General features: G+C 39.3%; 1 protein-coding gene across 8 annotated transcripts in view; it reads left to right on the top strand.

The window, feature by feature from the left end:
• Positions 1-16,865: 16,865 nt before the first annotated feature.
• The window catches only part of LOC120717148 (C-myc promoter-binding protein-like), a 93,221-nt gene continuing 89,862 nt past the window's right edge, over positions 16,866-20,224 (top strand). For all 8 annotated transcript variants that reach the window (XM_040005000.1, XM_040004998.1, XM_040004999.1 and 5 more), the window contains exon 1: positions 16,866-17,103. The gene's annotated coding sequence lies outside the window, so the exon portion shown is untranslated. The remainder of the gene's footprint in view (positions 17,104-20,224) is intronic.

Genomic DNA, 20,224 nt, shown 5'->3' with positions numbered 1-20,224 from the left:
CTCAGATAATGTAGTGACACTCGACTTCCTCTTAACTGAATATTTAATGCTTTTCACATTACCACACAGCTGAACAGGGTAATAACACCATGTGTTGTGGTCAACAACCGGATCAATTTATTTCACTCAAAACTTTGAAATGAAACATCTGAACTTTACAAAGATGACAAAACCTTAGTAAGGTACTTACTCTCTTTAAAAAGTGTCATGAGCTAGGTTGGGAATCCATGGCCGGAGTAAAAGCCAGCAGCAAACTCCAGGTTGAAAAAGGAAGCTAATGTGGACAAGCAAAAAACTGCAGTTCACTAGAGACTGGCACCAAAAGAGGGTCAGTAGACTCCCATATAAATATGCTGAACATAACAGCACTTAAAATCATATTTAACTCATTTTTATCATGCCTAAAGTTCAATTCAACTCAATTTTATTTACATAGCAACAAATTTATAACAACAGTCGCCTCAGGGTACTTGATGTTGTAAGATATATATTGTAAGATGCTACAACAACAGAGGGAAAACCTCAACAATCTGGCAAACCTATAATGAGCAAGCACTTGGCAAGAGTGGAAAGGAAAAACTTCCTTTTAACAGGTAGAAACCTCCAGCAGAACCAGGCTCAGGGAGATGCAGCCATATGCTGCAACCACAGACAAAAGACAAACTGTGGAAGAGAGCCAAGGCAGATATTAATAATAATTAATTATTAAATGTGTTGTATAAACACACAGTGAGTGAAAAACGTGAGTGAAAAAGAAAGCCTTAGTGCTTTGTGGGAAACCCCCAGCAGCCTAGCATATTGCAGTGTAACTAAGGGAGGTCACCTGATTCAGCCCATATATAAGCTTTGTCAAAAAGTAAACTTTTAACTAGTACTAACCTCTGCTAATTCAAGTTACCTAACTGGACCCTTCTACTGTAGTTTGCTGTGTTGTGCCTTTTGAAGCATTTTTAATGGAATGATGGGTACTTGTACCCATACAGTTGCACATACAGCTTGCATAGTCCCTTCTGAAAACAAACATGGCAGGAGATAAAATGCTAGTGGTAAAGTCTTGATGCATGCTCAATCATCCCAGGTAAGGAAAAAATTTGATTGTATGATGCTAGTGGTAAGGTATCAAAATGTGTCCAGTACAGAAACCACTGAATGGTGTCACAACCTTAATCATTTTTCTGTGGATAAACACTTCCTATACCTCATGCTATTGCTAGCATGACAAGCTAGCAACTCCTAGCTAGCATTCTTAATGTGATTAGTAACACTAATTACCTATTATTTCATGTTAAAATGGCTGTGATGACAAATGTCTATAACGCACATAAAATGTCTAAAAGTATTGGTAAAAAAACATAACAAAAAACCCCTAAAAAGATGTTATTGCAAACAAGGAAAGATAGTAGTAGCTGTTATTTCTGATGAGAACTAAATGTCAAACCTAATTTCATGATAATCAAGCCAGTTCCATTCATCCATTCATCCATTATCCATCTTATCCTTTTCAGGGTTGGGGGGGGGGCTGGAGCCTATCCCAGCTCTCTTAGGGCCAGTCTGTCGCAGGGCATATTCAAACCTAATACATTTTGGGGATTCCTAAAACCACTAAAAGTTTTTTCTCAGTTTTGTGATGCCTACTTTACAATTTTACGCAGGGCCATATCAAGTTTCACCCCTCAGTTGATAAATAATTGGTAATTTCACAAAAATAAATTGGGGGGATACTCTCACTTGTACTTTGACCATATTTACTGTTTTTTTGACCCTTTTGTGCTGTTCTGATATCTCCCTTCATTCTGTAATTTTATAAAGTGTGTCAGTGGGGTGTGGTGCAGAGTTTTGTGAAGGAAGTGCCTCGAGCAGTGGATGAAATCGAGTCTGCCCATTAACTTGCTGCAGCCAAGACTCGACCAGGGGCTCATATCAGTCCACATTATAGAGGCATCGATCCCTGGAGTCGGAGCATTTATGAATAATTGATGCAGCTTTGAATGAATGGAGAAGTTACTGTCCTTGTATATGTTTTATGTGAAGGCTATAACAGACATTTGTTTGCTGCCATTTGTTCAGTAATGGGGGAGGAACTGTTAGGTATGTTATAGCCTGAGTTACCTTGTTTCAACCTAGTCTTGGAAGCATATACAATATGTGGTTGCATGTTCTGTGAAGTGAAATAATAGACTTTTGATTAGTTTATATTTTTAAAATCAGGTTTAAGTCCAACAGCTAATCAAGACACAGATGGATGGATGGAAATTGAAACTATAGCTCTAGATATCCAAAAAGTTGCTTTGCCCTAGACTTTTCTGCAGTCAATCTTTTTCAGACCCCATGGGAATGGCCTACTTTATCGTAGATTTAAAATGAAATTGATATAACTGCTAATTTAGCCCCTCACTTTATAGTTAAAGCCATGACCACAAAATTACAGTTCAAGAAATTTAAAGAAGTTCAGTCGCTTTCTTTCCAAGCTCCTGCAAATAGACTAAACACATTTTTAGAAAATGTAGTAATTAAATTAAAACTGCAAGATTTCAATTCACTGTGGCATAGTGTGTTACTCATGGTATTCTTGGTGACTGTGGTCCCAACTAACTCAGATCATTAATGAGCTCCTCCCATGTAGTTTTATGCTGGTCCACCGCCTTTCTCTATGATCATCCTCAAGCCATGAGGCAAGATCTTGCATGGACTTCCAGTCCGAGGGTGAATTATGTTTCATTTCCATTTCCAAATAATTTCACCAACAATTGTCATCTTCTTGCCCAGGTTCTTGCTGACAGCCTTGTAACCCATTGCAACCTTGTGCAGCTCTACAATCTTGTCCCTGATGTCCTTAGACAGCTGTTCGGGCTTGACCATAGTGGTGAAGAGGCTGGAATGGAAGAAACTGACTCTGTGGACATGTGTACTTAATAACATGAGTTGAAACCTGGAGTATCTATAATTGTTTGATTGACTCATGGTCAACCAAAAGATGCCCAGGTCCTGTGGCTGCAAACTAAGCCCAAACCATCACTGCTCCATCAGTGCTTGATGTTAGTGTGGGGTGTTTGTTTTGATATGATGTGCTTAGCTGTCCTAAGGACATTGTTCCAAAAGTCTTGCAGGTTTTATTTAATTGCTTTTTTCGTTGGCACTTTGCAAACTCTGTTTAGATTTTGTCTTTACAACACTTCCATACAACCCCTACTCGTTCAGTGTTTTTCCTACTTTTATTGTTATAAACTTTAATATTTCACTATCATGTTAAAGTTTATAAGAAGAATATGAATTTTCGTGAGGGTTGTAGAACGTGAGATGTCGCTCTTGGGATTTTGCATTTTTTTCTGAGCATTGTATGGTCTGGTCTGACCTTATGTTGAATTTGATGAAATGCCCACTTCTAGAAAGATTGTTGTATTGTGTCAATATACACCTTTATTCCTCTGGACCAGCAAAGTGCCCAAACGTCTGCTTTGATAGAGATGGTAACACCTGATGGCAAGGCTGCTACTAACCCTACTCTTTTTAACACATCGAAGTAATTTAAAAGACAAACTTCCTCTCCACGCTGACAAATCTTAGACTCTTATGTCCTTGAATATATTTAGTTATTAAAACTTTAAATGTTATTTCTTCCACTCTGATACTGCTGTATTTCCTTTTTTAGTAGTTCTTCCACATATAAAAGTGCAGATTTAGGTGTATTATATACACAGTGCTTTGTAGCTATTAAGATGCAGACAGGCTTGGATATTCATCTCCTAGACATGTGAGCCACAGTATCGACTTTCCTCCAGGGAGATTTATTTATGCCTACCGCTGCTCTGTTTCCCGCAAGTAAGGTGCACACAGAGAGGTTTCTCTTCTATGTCATATTAGAAAGCGCGTAACTTAAGCTAGGCCGGTCATTGGACTTAGTGACTCAGTGTATATACACAGATACTGATATAGTGCATACCCTATACTGTTCATGTGCAGTATGCAAATCGCTAATTAAATACCACAGATGAGCTAGAAAAAGAACTCTGACCACTATATCCACAGTGAAAAAGTATCTTATAATCAGTAAACGTGAAAAAAAAACCCCCACCAAAGATACCTTTCTACAGGCAGACATCATTAGAGCTATGAGAATATAGTGGTGCTAGAGTGTAGCAAGATTTCTTTGGTGTCCCTTAATGGGAGAATGGTCAGAGCGTCCTGTATGTTGAGAACCTTTTCACATCATCAGTAGGTGTCTCGCTTTTTCACTTTAACCTGTATGGTTTGCTTTAGCGGGGTAGTAAAGGGCAGTCTGCCTTCATCTACAGAAGGTTTCCATCTGTGAGCTCTCTTCAACCACAGCCATCTTGAGCTGGTCTCAGCTGCCAAGGCTGTTTCCATGATGGCTTTCTTTAGGTGCTTCAGTTCCAAAGGAAGTGGTGCATAGATGTTGCAGGGAAACCTCTTCCAAAAATCATTAACATGCTGCTTATCTTAAAATATGCAAGTATAAAAGGGTGGCTCTGATTCAGAAAGTGGAGAGAAACATTTTGGTGGGTCATTCTCTATAACCTCCAGTTGAATGAGACAGCAGGATGTAAGTTAACACTGTTTTACACTCCACTGGCCCATTATGTAATGACATCCTGACAGGACATTGTAGCAGTGATCAATATTAAGAGGATGAAGAGGATGGGAATCCAACTAGATAACCTAATTACTTGTTATTACTGCCACATGCATCTAAATCCTGAGCATACAAGAAAGCACAGGGCAAATGGAATAAGATTCATTGATCAGCAGCCTCGACAGCATAGCTGATACTGTTTTCACTCTGTGACTATGTCTGTCTGTGTGTCATCATGACAAAATGTGATCGCTGAGAAATCCACTGTAAAGGGCATACCTAGTGTAGTTTGAAGACGGACATGGCTAAACTTAGGAGCACTAAGTAGAAACAGTCAGATGCAGGGAGAGTGAGCACCGGCAGCACTAGTGTAAGAGTGGCTCAGTTTCACAGGCAGCCCATCTTCATTTGTAGTTCACAGAATTCACCCTCGCTGTGAATTCATAGCATTTTATGGAAATCTTCAAAACTGAATGACAGGTGTTTTGTGCCAATTGGGTATACCTGTCTCATTCATTGCATGGTGAACTTACTACTTGTCTTGACTGTTACAGGCATTGCTGCATTCTCCCTTGGTGTCATCATTGTGTGATGGAGTTTATCAGTTGATAAATGTCATCAGTAACAGGCTTTAAAGTGAAACGCCAAAAATTTGAAAGTCCTTCTTTTGATAATTTTTTATTCTTCACAAAACCACACAGCAAAGACTCCAAACTGGCCCACACGAGGACTTTAGAAAATGTGGAGGACAGCATAAATGTTATAATTTTTTGACTGTATTTTCATAGATTTTATAGCTTTTTCTCCTGATAAAGACCTCCACATGTCCATTGTCATATAATGTGAAGTAGAGAGAGATTGAAGTCTCCCCCTCCAACCATCACACCTGAGGGGATAAAAGAACTTGACACCCAACCCTTTAAAAAAAATGATCAGAGTGCTAGAACAGAGCTTTTCCCTATCTGCTAGTAAGTAGGTCATCTTTATTCTTAATCAAAACTAAGTCAAAAATGCAAGTCTGAGTAGTAAAAACATATATTCTAATGTCTAGATTTCGCGTGCGACATGATCCATCCTCGACCTTTTATTGATGTCTGAGTTTGACAAGATAAGAACTGTGTTGCCAACCCATCCTTATACTTTTGAACAAGAAAAATAATGTTACATGTTGTAAGGGTTAAAGGCAATATTATGAATCGTGTGAATTTTCTGATAGTTAACTGTGTTCAGTACTGATCAGAACATAATCAGTAAACATATAGATGTTTGAGTTCGGCTGAAATGATGAATGAAAATAAAAGTAAGAAATTAAAAGTAAAACTCAAAATGTGGTTTTAGTGTCAGGGTTACAATTAAGTTATGGTTAGGTTTAGGGTAAGGGTCAGGGTTAGGCATTATGTCAATGAGATGTCCCCACAAGGTAAAGTAAAAAGTAAAAATATTCTTGCTTATTGTTAGAAGTAATTACTGAATTTTGTGAAACACTTCTGCTTTTTTTCTGTGTCAGTCCATTATGCAGTTGCAGGAAGAAAAACTTCCTTCCTATGATCAATACAGTTTCACACAGTGTCCAGCCGCTAAACAAAAACAAACAATGTATCACTTTATTGATCTAAGGAAGGAAGTTCTTCCTTTGAAGGGGGGGGGGGTCAGAGATCAGAAGACAAGTTCAGCTTAGGAAAATCTTGTTGACGCTTATAATGTGTGTTGATTAATTATTGTATGCACTTTAGTTCAAAATGTCATCCTTGTCCATTTTCTCCAAATATTGTCATTGTGTAGACTTTCTTCATCTTATTTTGTTTTTCTTTGTCCAACAGGAGCCATCTGTATTGTGGGGAGTTCTCTTTAAAATTGGCTCAAAATGACCAGAGTTCTCAAAGGAAATGTGAAATATAAGTCCAATAAAAAACTTACCAACGAACAAAGCTGTTAGCTGATAAACTTAGAACTTATTATAACAGCCACCACACTGACCTACTGGTCTACAGGAAGTGGACTCATTCAACCGATAGCAGTACTTTACAGTCTTTACAATCTTTCATAATTATACAAACAGGCCACCATTAGAAGGTGAAGCAACAGTGTTACTTTGTGGTTATGGCTGTGTGTCATTGAGTATTTGTTAACTGTGAATTGTTAACTGTGGATTTAGTTATCTGAAGCAAGGGTATAATCATACCCATAGATCTGCCATCCTGATTGATTGTCCTGAAATTTAACTGACTTGATGATCAAGTGTTCCCTTCATTTTTTGAGCAATGTATTTACAAAGAATGCACTCCAGAAACAAAAAAAAGACAGAAAGAATATAAATAAAAACATAAATAATAAAATCTTAAATACCCAATATGTTATTTATGTTATATGTAATATTTGAGATGAGAGAAGAAATGTTATTTTATAAGTGTGGAGTGGGGGCAACAGAGAACACCTAGACTTAGATTTGAATTAGGATATTATGTCCTCCTATTTTGGATGTATTTACTTTTCCCTCTGTTCAAACAGCATGGAAGTGTAACTCCATCAGTCCTACCCTCCAGCATCGTTGTTAGAAAGTGACGAACTGACCACCAGGGAAATCTTTGACAGCCTTTCTGTCTCTGCAGCTTATCAGACGGCTCACATCCTGCCTGTCTTCTGACCTCTAATGCATGGAGGAGAGATCAGGGGAGGGGATCATTTGAAATAGCTTGTATGTCTTTTCCTAGTTGTGTAAACATTTGCAAACCTCACTAAAAATCAATAACAGAGAGGAGAAATTCCAGTAACTCAGTCTGTGCACACAGCTTATCTTACAGTGGAAGTTTGATCCACGGTGATACAAACATGAAGAGCTATGAAACACAGTGTGAGTGAACATAGTCGTCCCTCAATGAGGGTTTAAATTTAGCTGTTGAACAGTTCTGTGTGAAAAGAATCTTCTCAGCTTAACCCTCGTATAGCTCACCTAATCAATAATATTCCCATTAGGAGTGAATCGAATGTGCCTGGAGTCACTTGAACTGACAAATCTACAGAATTTGCAGCAGCACTTTATTATTTGATGTCTACAAAGCTTTCTGCTTTGCATTTTCCTCTCCAAGCTCAGACACCTACCTCTACTTTATGGAAGTTTTGTCAGCCAAAATCAGTAAACTTAGTAAACAAAGACCTGATGAGACCAATTTCTCAAACTTTTGCTGGGGAAAATAATCCCTGCAGGGGCTGGGATGGGTTTGCTATTCATGTTGACAGTACCAATTATTTATTGGTATATTGGCTACAGAAAATTAAGAAGAAGAAAACACCCTGGGTCTGCAAGAGTGGGGGTGCAAGATGACTTACAGACAGACAACAGACAACTACTAGACCTTGGAGCAGTGATAGCAATGATTCAAGCTTTCAGTGCAGCAAGCAATGAGCGTCATTGGCACAAGATGCAAAGCTGTGTTTGTGGCTAGAGAAAGACAACAATCTTCTTGGCCAGGAAGAAGTGTCTAAGAGAATGTAACGATGGGCCTTGAGGGGCCACTACTTCTTTAGACGTAGGGCAATTCAGTCAGGGGAAGAGTGGCAAGAAAACTATCACCTACAGGGAAACACAACCACAATCAGCCCAGAGTCCATCCAGCCACAGCCAGCATTAGAGAAGAAGAAAGCCCCAAATCTGGAGGCCCAAGTCCTGCCAGAAAAAAAGAGGGCAGCCATCATTACAGGTACCAGGTACCTGCGGCCTGCTGGAGCGGGGGGGCTAGGAGGAGGAGTTGGCCGTCCGACTGGGGTCTGGAATGTGGGGCCTCCCTGCTGCTGCGGAGTCGGGGCGGTCTGCTTCTCCCCATCGCAGGGAACAGGGTAACACCACCTGGGTCTGGGTGCAGTTCCCCCCTCCAGGGGCAAGGGTACCTAGACCCAGTTCGTAGAGTACGCTTGGGGAGTGTGATTGTGTGTATTATGTCTGTCTCCACGTTGGTTGAGTGTGCAGTAAGTGCATATGAGAGCATGAGGGTGGAAATGGATGTTTGTATCTGTGTGTGCCTGTATGTCTGTGTCTATATGTCAGGTTGGGTATCAGACGCCACCTCTCTGGGGACATCTCAGGCCCTCCAAGGCATGGAGGCCTATCTCCCCCCACCACTTCCCCTGCCGGTGGCGGACTCCCTCAGACATCGGTGCGTTGGTGGTTCTTTGTCTCCGGGGATGGGCGTCCAGGTACACACTGGCTCACTCCTTGGCGGCTGCTTATCGGGGCCTGGAGCATGGGGCTCGGTCACTCAGGCACAGCTGGCTGCCGGCGGAGCTCACGGGCACGTCACTGCAACCCCCCCTGGCTTCTGCTCCGCGGCTGCTGAGTGACCCCTCATCTGGGACTCTCCTCAGCTCTTTCTGGGATAGTGGCGCGGCTGCCCCTCTGTTGGTCTTCCTTGGTCTCTTGTGTTCTGGGGGCCTCTGGATGTCTGGAGTTTTGATCTCCTCCATACCTGCTTCATGCCCTGGAGGACGGGGCAGTGGCTCCCCACACCCTCTAGCAGATCATTACATGAAGGAACCTTTTAAAAAAACAAGCGCGTCCATGCTCACAGGTGTACACACGGGTGCTCACACACACAAACTACACCCTTTTTGGCTCCTACCTCAAAGCACACTGTGTTCTGTTGATCTTATGTGCTGCACAATAATGTTTAATATTTAGTATTTACTGTCATATTCCCATATATCATTGTGATGCTGTTTATTCTATTACTCTTGTTCTCTTCTGCTTGTTTTCTTTTTTCTTTCTCAACAGGTGATCCAGGTGATCGATATATGTATTTTTTTTTCTCTGCTTATTCTGTTGGTTTTTGGTTTTTGCCCTTCTCCCCCGTCCCTCTTCTCAGCTGTTTTTCTTTCCCTCTTTCTTTCCCCCAGTCAAGTCTGTCCCGTATTCAGCAAGTGAAAATAAAATAAACAATAAAAGGTGAATCAAATAGACCATTACGGCAAGGCTGGGATGGTCAATTTGGTAAAGTAAATCCATTGGGCATCTTTCTTCGCCTTTAGACAACAATTCTGATGGCAAAAGAGCCAAACGGGACAGGCAAAAAAAAACAAAAACAAAAAAAACAAACAAACTGCTTTACAAGTCGGAGGCTGCATTGATGCACTATGAATGAAATTTGGTTATGTTGCCTATTTGCAGAAAGTTTCATTTTACAAGGTAAAAAGGCAACACAAGTAGAAGAGGATAAACACAAGCTAAAAGGATTTTTCACAACAAGGAAGTCCACAAGTTCCCTTTTATAGCTCGGTTATGGTGCAAAACAGTAATAAAAGATTCATTCCCTACTTATATAACGAATAATTTATAACTTTTTGAAAATGGGTGGTTTAATAGAGACTTGTCCTCCTGAAATATCAAAGTTTCAAAGCAAAAATTCAGCACATTTCAGAGATTTTGCAGTACATGACTGGAGTTTTCTCCATTATCAATTATTCATTATATTAAAATTTGTATTTCATCTCTCTCGCTTTCTTTGCATTAAAATAACAATAATAATAATAATAATACATTTTATTTATAGGCGCCTTTCAGACCGTCAAGGTCACCTTACAGTAACACGTAAACATACCATAAAAAACATAAGAAAAATGTATATATAGCAAACATGGTAGATAAAATTTAGACATAAACAGTCATAAAAGTATAAAAGCAAATATAAAAACTGAGCAAGGTAAAAATGGCCTAAGACAGATCAGGTGTATGCAATTCTAAACAGATGGGTTTTGAGTAGTGATTTAAAAGTGGTGAGACAGTGTGTGGTCCGGAGAGCAAGTGGAAGTGCATTCCAAAGGCTCGGGGCAGAACAACTAAAGGCTCTGAGTCCAATGGTAGTCAGGCGAGCAGGTGGAACTGACAGAAGGGAAGCTGAAGAAGAGCGGAGTGTACGAAGGGGCGAGTATGTATGGAGAAGATCGGATAGATATGGAGGAGTGAGGTTATGAAGCGCTTTGAAAGTGAGAAGCAGGATCTTGCAATTGACACGGAGGTGAATTGGGAGCCAATGGAGCTGTTTAAGAACAGGTGTTATATGTTCAGTGGATCTAGTTCTGGAAATAATACAAGCAGCTGTATTTTGAACCAACTGCAGTTTATGGAGGGATTTATGAGGTAAACCATAGAGAAAATAATTACAGTAATCCAGACGAGATGTGACAAGAGCATTGACAAGTATGGCGGTACTGTGTGGTATGAGTGAGGGACGAAGTGAGGCACTTACTGCGGCTGTATTGCAGGCTGGCGAGGATCTATATTTTGCTCTAATTCAACCTGCATGCTCTCTGCTCTCATATGGTCTTGAGGATGGATTCAAGGTGGATTCAAGCCCTGACATGGCAAAGCAAACCCACTGCAGCCATGGGCACATTTATGATCACAGGCCACAAGCTGTTAATCACCACTAAAACAATTAGCTACTGTATCGCAGGCACCTGATAGTCCTGTTCCATCTGTTATTGACAGGCCGGGGACGTTTAAGTTTTGAAGGTGTAGAAGATCTGATGATTACTGTCCCTGGGTGGCATGTTTCAAACTTTTACAAAATAATAACCTGCTGCTTCATCTCTATGTCATTGTTTATGCTTGACATGAATTACATTTCTTTAAAAATGTTTATTATCTGTTGGAGCTGTGCTTGGCTGCAATAGACAGCAGATGGCAGCAATGATTCATTACCAAGGCAGTAAAAACTTGGCTTAGTTACAAACAATATCTCCCCATCTTAAATGATTAATACTCTGTACTTTTCGTGGCATGGGCCATATTATGGAGTTGACTAATATGACCTTTTTAGACCTTAATTGTTTTACACCTTTATGAATACTCATTGCATTAATGTGCATGATGGATGTTCTACTATTCACTTGTCCTTTTATTTTGCCAGTCTAAATTTGATAATAACTATTCTCCATTTCTAGCTTGCAGTTTTAATTTGCAAGCCTATATGACCTTATAATGATAGAACCAAGTCTAATTTTTCAAACAAGTGTACTTAAAATGAGTCTCTCCTCTTGTGCACAATAGGAACAGGCAAGGTTAAGCCACTCCATTATACACATCACACCCCAAAAAGTACAGTGTATTTACAGTGTAGGATGGAGAAGTATTTATTGTTTTTTTTGCAAAATTACCAAGAAATTAAGTAATAGCTCACAATAACTTTGCATTACTTAAAATTACTCATGCAGCACTTAAATTTGTTTGCACCTAGTCATTTCCTTATATTCTGCTAAATATATTCTTCTCGTCCAACATCAGTTTCTGACCTCACAAATGTGCTTCTGGTAGAATGACAAAAAAAAATCCCACAAACACCCCTAAACCTTGTGGAAAACCTTCACAGAAGAGTTGAAGCTTTCACAGCTGTAGCTGGGTAGCTCAACTTCATACTTAGCCCTATGGATTAAGATAGAGATGTCACCCAAGTTCTATCTGTGTGAAAGCAGACAAGCAAATACTTTTGGAAATATGGTTGTGTGCCTGAACACACCCTATTAGGGATGTCTGCTTAATGACATTGTATGGAGCTAAAACGGAGCTGTAGAGCAGTCTGAAGCATTTGGTTTTCATGGATTACTGTACTGACTTTATTATGCTTAATATGAAAATCCACCACTGTAACAGTATATTTATCACAAAAAAGCATGGGTTCCCTTTGCTTTTGTTTTAAATTAATTTAATATGTTCCTTTTGTGTAAATCAACTCTAACCATCAGCTAGTAAGAGTCTGGAAGAAGACATCAGGTGTTTGGTAGTAAAGATAAGTAAAGCTCCAGTTAATTTTACACTTAGACAATCATGTACATATTACTAAAGGACTTGCATTGTCTAAACAACCAGAAACACATCTGCATTCAGATATTCATAATAGCTCTTTTAGTACATTTAACTTCTGACAACAAAAACGAAAATGTATATTTAAGGAATTTATGACTCTGCATGCCTGTGTGGGAATACTTACTGCCAGCTCTCCACCCACACTGATGCTGAGCAAACCTCACACCTACTCACAGCCAAGCTGTTTCAGCCAGTTCCATCATATATCCTGCCCTTCAACACAAAGTAAAGTTGAAACTGGACTGATTCTGAAAATGTTAGGCGCTGGCAAAAGACGTGTAAGTGAAGTGTCCCTTACAATCAATGAAACAATTGAAAACTAATTAGAAATTTGAGGCTGTTTGAAGAAAGTGTCAGCTTGCCCCATTCATTCATTAGTTTTACATTTCCAGTGTTTCATTTGAACCCATGGGGGATAATACAGTCCCAGCATGCACTGGGGGATAACCTCTGTGACTATCTCAACAAAAGAGAAAATACATCATTGCATGCTAGCAAATTTACATTCTTAATCTATCTACATTGGGTATCTTCAAAACATCATATAACAGACCCAAGGAAGGACCACAAAGAGCTCACTATGCTATATAAAGCAATAGATGCTATATTAAGGTTTACTGAAGCCAGCAGCACTTCAAATTCTGTTCAAATTGGGCATGGAGAAACCTAAGCACAGATTTTGGTTCCAGCAGACCATAAATGCCTGTTTTTAATGTAATATTTTCAATGTCCCTGATTCAGCAAGTAAAAATTCTACAGTTTGCTGCTTTGATTTAATTCAGCCCTATGTTTACATATTTAACAAATACGTATGAAACAAATACTTTCTGAGTCAACTTGGGTTTTCCCTCTAAGGCTGACAAACACAATTATCAGACAGCACCCTGCAGTTACTTTGTATTACAAAGTCTCAAGCGTTGCTCATATCTAAACAACAGGTAAAGAACAGGTAAACTCAAGATAAGTCCCAGAAAAACATTCATGAGTGTTTGCTGAAACAGCATACAAAATACCAAATTTGCTGATGTAGCACCTTTAGAGAAGGCTGACAGTAGTACGATGGTGAAAAGGCAGAAGTGCTAATCACCATGGAGGCTGGGATTGCTGTTCAATGTTTGACCTTTGAAAAAAAATGAGAATAATATATGTATCAGACTTCTCTTATTGTCTTGATTAACAAGATGAAGTCCTGCCCCATATAAAACTATATCAAATGAGACACAGTTTTTCTGTAAAAGTTAATTTATTAGCATTGCTGAAAGTTGCCGCCTACATTTACATCATTCTGATCAACAGCATAAAACAGCTGATCAACACAGTCATTTCTCTGGTGAGGTTGGCTGGCTATTTGGTCACCATTGAAAATTCATTGACTCCAAACAATACTGAATATCGAATCTGTGAGTAATTGTGCTAAGAAAATATTAAGGTATTAAATCACAAACATGTCAAATAAGATTATAATTCCCGTCTTTTCCAATTTTCTAGTGTCTTACAAAATTTGTTCTGCTTTTGTTGTTAAATTTCATTTTGTATCTTGGAAAAACTAATTTGTAATCTTTCAATTTATTTAATGCTGACATACGGTGTAGTGCAGGTATTCCCTAATAACACTTGCTTTTGGAGCATCAACATCTACTATCGCACAATTTCATGTCCTGTTTTAACTAAGAAATAAAAACCTGACGAGTCCTAATGTTCTAATGAGTCACATTATTTTAAATATATTTTGTAGAATTTGAAAATGACAAAACATTCTGGAAAAGCTGGGCTTTCTTATATAACTATGTATAACCATTACAACTGTGAAACACTTTTCTCAGTGTTGTTTATTGTAAACTCCTCTTTTGATCTCTTGTTTTTTAATCTCAGCTCTCACTTACATTAGAATGAATGAATTCTAATCTCTTTATTTTGAGATTATGTTGTTACATTGTAGGTGGTTGTGTTGCATGCAGAGATTTCGGGTTTGTGTTAAGTCATGCTCTGACATTTGTATTGACCTTTGTTACCTAAGTGCATCATATATGACCAATACTTCATAAAGAAACTATGTGTTTTCCTTCATTTTTATTCTGTTTTGCAGCTATTTTAGAATTTCATTTCAAAAGCCTGCACTGCACATCTTGAACACTAACTTTTTTTTACTTGCCACAGTGCATACTGAAATACAGGCCCTATCAACAAGAGGTACATAAATACATTTCCCACATGGCACTGCTTCAAAAGTCACAAAGCTTGTTTTTGGATGACGTCCAGCATCATACTTTTGCTGCTTGGAGATGAAACTGCAGTCTCCTCTTCACTAATGATCTCTCTGACATTCATTAATCACTGTTACTGTATCAGGTAGAAAAATATTTCACATGCATTTTCCTTCTTTAGCTTCTTATCCATTTCAGATCTAGCCCTGGATAGTTTGGTGGTTGTGACAAAATGTAATCTTTAAAAGCGTACTATTGGTTTTAGCAGCGCTTTCAACACTGTTTGCTTGTAGTAACTGGTAGTTAGTAGGTAACAGGTAGTTATCTCAGTATTTACAATATGAAAGAATTTTTACGATGAAGAAACATACATGCAAAGCTGGATTTTATTTCTCATTAAAAAAATGTCAGAAACTTAGCACACTGAGCCCAATATAGTTTTAAGTCATTGTGAAAAATGTCATTATAAATTCAAATTCAGCCCCTTAACACAGCTAAATGTCACTGAGCAGCTGGGCCATGTCCTGTTTTATTATACTTCCATGGACACAGATAGCATCACTAAGTTATACACTTCTCAAGTTGATCTATCCCATACCCCCTAACAAAATGCACTGCTGACAATATTTTTTTTATAATACTTTATCTTAAATGCCTCCTCAGTGAGTAAACTCACAAAGGGCAGTGGGCCTACACAATATGCAGCAGCAGCACGGCTTTATTCATTCATACTCAAATCTAAATGTATACATTGATCCAATTCCTTAGGAAATAATTATTCAAACTACAGTGTAAGAAACATTAGCGTTAGCAACCAATATCTTTAGACTGATCATTAAAAAAACACTCTGCTATGACAAGACAACCAAGAACCAGCCCACACTGCATGAAATCCTATCTTATGCTGTAAAAGTGCTTTTTGTACACATGGTAATGTTTACAAATTATAAACATCACTCCATTACGCCACTGTGATGCCACTAGCATGTTTTAAAACTGCAAAGCTGTTAAAACTGACTTGTCACTCACATAGTAGGCCAGCCATTAAGAATACCTTTAACTACCTTCATTTCTCTAGTGGTGGCTACCATTTATAAAATGAGCATTATATTGGATTCAATGATACTTGAAATGATCAATTTGCATCATAGATTTATCTTTTCCCAAAGTCTTCTGTATAACTGGATTTGCAGCCTTTATTATCCTGTTAGCTGCTCTTTACCACCACTTCACTCTAGTTTATCCACTACCTTGCACAAGACCACCAGTAATGGTGGTCAGAAAGCTTGGACAGCTTGAGCTTGGTTCTACCTGAGATCTCTTCCTCTTAAAAGGGAGTTTTTCCCTTTCCACTGTCACCTATTGTTTGCTCTTTACTTTTCACTATACAGCACCTCGAGGCAATTGCTGCTTGGATTTGGTCCCAGATAAATAAACTTTAATTGAATTTTGAGATTTTAAACTAATCTAATTTATTGATTAGATTCTGAATTAAGTTTTAAAAAGCAGTTTTTAGTAATGTTTCTTTTAATACTTGTATTATTATCGTTAATATTACTGTTATTGTGAGTGCCTTTCTCTTGTTTTGTATATGTTTTGTATGTTTTGTAAAAAAATTTTTTTTTTTTTATGCTTGATAAAAAAAAAAATTTTTATTTTTATTTTTACGGGTTGTACGGAAGCCCCAAACGCAATTTCATTGTTCTTTGACAATGACAATAAATAAATACTTGACTTGACTTGACTTGTTTTGTATATATTCATCTAGTTTCTATATAGCCCCCTCGATTGCATATATTTCTCCTATTAGTCATTTATTCCTGCTGTCTTACTATTTATATCTTATTCCTGCACAGTTGGTGTGGAGCAACCACAATAACAATAATGGAACTATTTTATTCTATTGTTTTGTAATAATTTTTCTATTATTATTATTATTAAAGGTAACCTATTCCACAGAGGACTTTAATTAATTTTTAAAATATTCTGTTTTTACAGTGTGATGAGAATGTTTTTCACATAGCAGTAAAGTCCTGAGTCCACCTGTGGTCAGTCTCTTATCGTGGGTCTCCCGGGAATGACTGCAAGTCACTTAAACGTCCTCTGAAGTGACAGAAGCGCGCGCATGTGTGTGTGTGTGTGTGTGTGTGTGTGTGTGTGTGTGTGTGTGTGTGTGTGTGTGTGTGTGTGTGTGTGTGTGTGTGTGTGTGTGTGTTGGCGGATTCCCATCACAACCAAGATGGCGGCGGAGCGGACAGCCGGCTCGGCACAGTGAGTGACAGGAGAAGCAGCCTCGGTCGGTTGGACAGCTAACAGTTAGACTCTGAGGGGGAGAAAAATACAATAACAACACATCCCGCACCGTTCATCTCACCTTCTGTGATGCAACAGCGTCGGTAGAAGCCAGACACCGTCCGAAGTTGTGTGCGAGGACTAATCTGACGTTCACAAGCGGGGTAAGTGCGAAATGATGAACCGTTACCCTGACTGGCTGCTTGGCGTGTTGAGGGATTTACCGAACGGCTGCAGGCTGCTAACTTAGTGCTCGAACAAGCTGGAAATCCCTTTTGCTAACCCTGTCACCTAACTCGTGTGTGTGTTTGTTGACATTTGTTTATGTTTTATCTGTCAATAATGACAATTCACTCTCGCAGCTTTTGAACCAATACGACTCCCATGCTTTCCCCGCTTCTCGACATCTAGGTATGTGCCACAGGTTGTTTGCACTCATCGCTAAAATTTGGGAACATTTTAGTCACCGTGAACGAAATAACAGCCAGTCAAAGCACGTCAAGCCTCAAACGATCCGCTGAAATGTCTGATTTACCCCACGAGCGAGCTAAAAATAACCCAAAACACTCTCCGTTTGCACCCCGTTGCCTGAGGATATTTTAGGTTGTTCGGCTTTGTATCAGGGGGGAAAACACCTCTCATTTAGCCTTGCTGTTAGGCAGTGGCGTAGAAAGTGCACGGACAGTCTTTCCTATGTTTTATGTGAAGGATTTTCAACCTGGACCGGAGGGTATGTCAGTGGTTTTCACTAAGCTGTGTGGTGGTGAGAGATTTCATGACTGGTGAAGGGTGATGAGAGTGTGCTAATGCGGGTTTGCAAACGTGCAAGTTTGATGGGACATGTTTGCTGTTAATGTGCAAATCCTTACACGTATTTCTGTCAGAGAAATGCTGTCAGACCCATACCAGGAGTGGTGCTGGTGTAGTCTGTCAGACATCAGACAGGAGCAGCAGTGGCAGCCACTGGGGTTTGACATTCTGGAGGTCTACCCCCCCCCCCGAAAAGAAAGCAAAAAAATAAAAATCCCACTTACATCCTCTCCTAGTGTTTTTCCATAGCATGAGATGGACAAGTCTGATCAAATCACACATGTGACAGAAAGCCTGTCGTTTGAAAACCTCTGCTCCACATACCAGAAAGGTAACCTGAACTGTAAACCCACATATCTTTGCTCTGATATGGGACATTTCTCATGGGAATATTGTGTTGTTGTGCATCCTGTTGATGGGATGTTTATATGTCGCCTTATTACCTTGCAGTATGTGCTCAAGAGGGCAGAAAGGTACCCTTCTGGAAGGAAATTAAGTCGTAGTTTAAAAGAAGGTGCTGTCGCCTGACACAGAGGAGCCGAACAGCATGCACCAATTGCCTGGATTGTTGGAGTGAGCTGCAGGGTTTACAGCCAGTAAAACATCAAAAAGGAGCAGACAGCTAGACAGTGTCCTGACTTGAGTTAAAGCCCACTGTCTGTAAATAACTGACACACAGTGCTCTCTCTCGTGGCGGTGATGGTTGTAATACCCGAGGCACAGGGTTCATGTTATTCCCATCTTGTGTAATTCAGTGAAAACAAACAAAGTGAGGAAACAATTTGACTTGACAGAGTTGTCAGTGACAGAGTGTAGCTCTAGATGCCTGAACTGGAGAATCTGTTTTTTTGGCAGAGTGCAAGTCTGACAATTTAGCCTGTTGCAGATTGATTTTTTTTTCTTTTACATTTCCAACAATTTCTGTCACAAACTATGTGTATCCCTGAAGATACACTGTTAGCACTCTCACAGAGAAGCCTTTCTGGGGTTCACAAACTGTATGGAAAAATCCTGTTGATCACTCTCCTGGGTTTATTTTGTGATGAAAACACAGTGAAGATTGGAGGCTTTTAAGGATTTGCTACAGTAAAGTTAATGAATAAACAGAAGGTTGTTGCCCAAAGTGAGTTTCTTCAAGTGCCTGGGACAGCACCTTTTCACTAACATTAATGCTGACGTAGAAGGGTTACTAATGAGCCCCCAAATATTCCTATAATTATATTCAGCTTTGAGATGTTGGATTCAACTGTGGCTTATACAGTTGGATAGAGTGATAGCAAGGGTGGCTGAATAGAGACAGTGAAAAAGATGCTGAAAATAAATGACAGTCACGCTTTTGAAATTGTCCTCTCCATCTCTCTGGTGATTTCTGCAGGACTGTGAATTGATGCATGATAGGTGAGTCTAAGAAGGAACTCTTTGACTTTCAAAGAGAAAAGATGTTAATGAAGCAACCTGACCCATGTGAACACAGTGCACAAGTTCTTGCACGTGGACAATAGACAACACATACTTTAAAAAAATGTTGTATGCTATAGTTTCCCTAAGTATATCAACAATGAATAAACACTTACATAAAACTATTTAATTCAGTTCAGTTGTATTTATGTGGCACTAAATCACAACAACGCATTCTTCTAGGTGTTTTACATTGTAAGGTAAGGACCAATAAAGACAATAATGCAGAGAAAACCCAACAATGAAACCACCAACTATAAGCAAGTACTTGGTGACAGTGGGAAGGAAAAACTCCCTTTTAACAGGAAGACACCTCCGGCATAACCAGTCTGATTGAGGGGCAGTCTTGTGTGGTGACTGGTTGGGGTTGAGGGGAGGGCACAATGTGGAAGAAAGCCAGAGATAAATAATTACTTATGATTAAGTGCAAAGTGATGTATAAATACATGGAGAGGGAAAAATTGTGAGTGAATAAGAAATGCTCAGTTCAGTGCATTATGGGAAGCCCCCAGCAGCCTCGGCCTATTGCAGTATAACTGAGGGAGGATTCAGGGTCCCCTGATCCACCCCTACTCTGTAATCTTTATCAGAAAGGTAAGTCGTAAGCCGAATCTAGAAGGTCTGCCTCCCAAATCTAAAGTGAGGGCTGGTTCCACATTCATGAATGTAAAGATTTATCAGAGTCGCTTCAGTATTCTTCAGTATTGGCTGATGTTTGCCTTACTGACTGCCACTGACCTATCTGCAATTTTGTTACAGTGGAAAAAAAAGTCTTACAAAGAACTTACCTAGTAATTTATCAGTCACAAGTCATCAGCCAATGAGCATACCTTGCATAGTCCACCATTAGAAACGCCAGTCGTTTTAACATGTCACAGAGTATAACCTGAAATGTAAGACTGAGCCCATAAACTCATGGGCTCAGGAAGGTGTTTACAGTCTTATATAAGCCTGCAAGTCATGGGTATCACCCGTGGGTGCAGATTTAAGGCATTTCATTGCTTGGTTTTTCAGACC

The sequence above is a fragment of the Simochromis diagramma genome, unplaced genomic scaffold (genome assembly GCF_900408965.1).
Source record: "Simochromis diagramma unplaced genomic scaffold, fSimDia1.1 OVJJ01000494.1, whole genome shotgun sequence".
Classification (NCBI taxonomy): Eukaryota; Metazoa; Chordata; class Actinopteri; order Cichliformes; family Cichlidae; genus Simochromis; species Simochromis diagramma.
The sequence above is the reverse complement of the archived record's forward strand: the minus strand, read 5'-3'. Positions and strand labels throughout refer to the sequence as shown.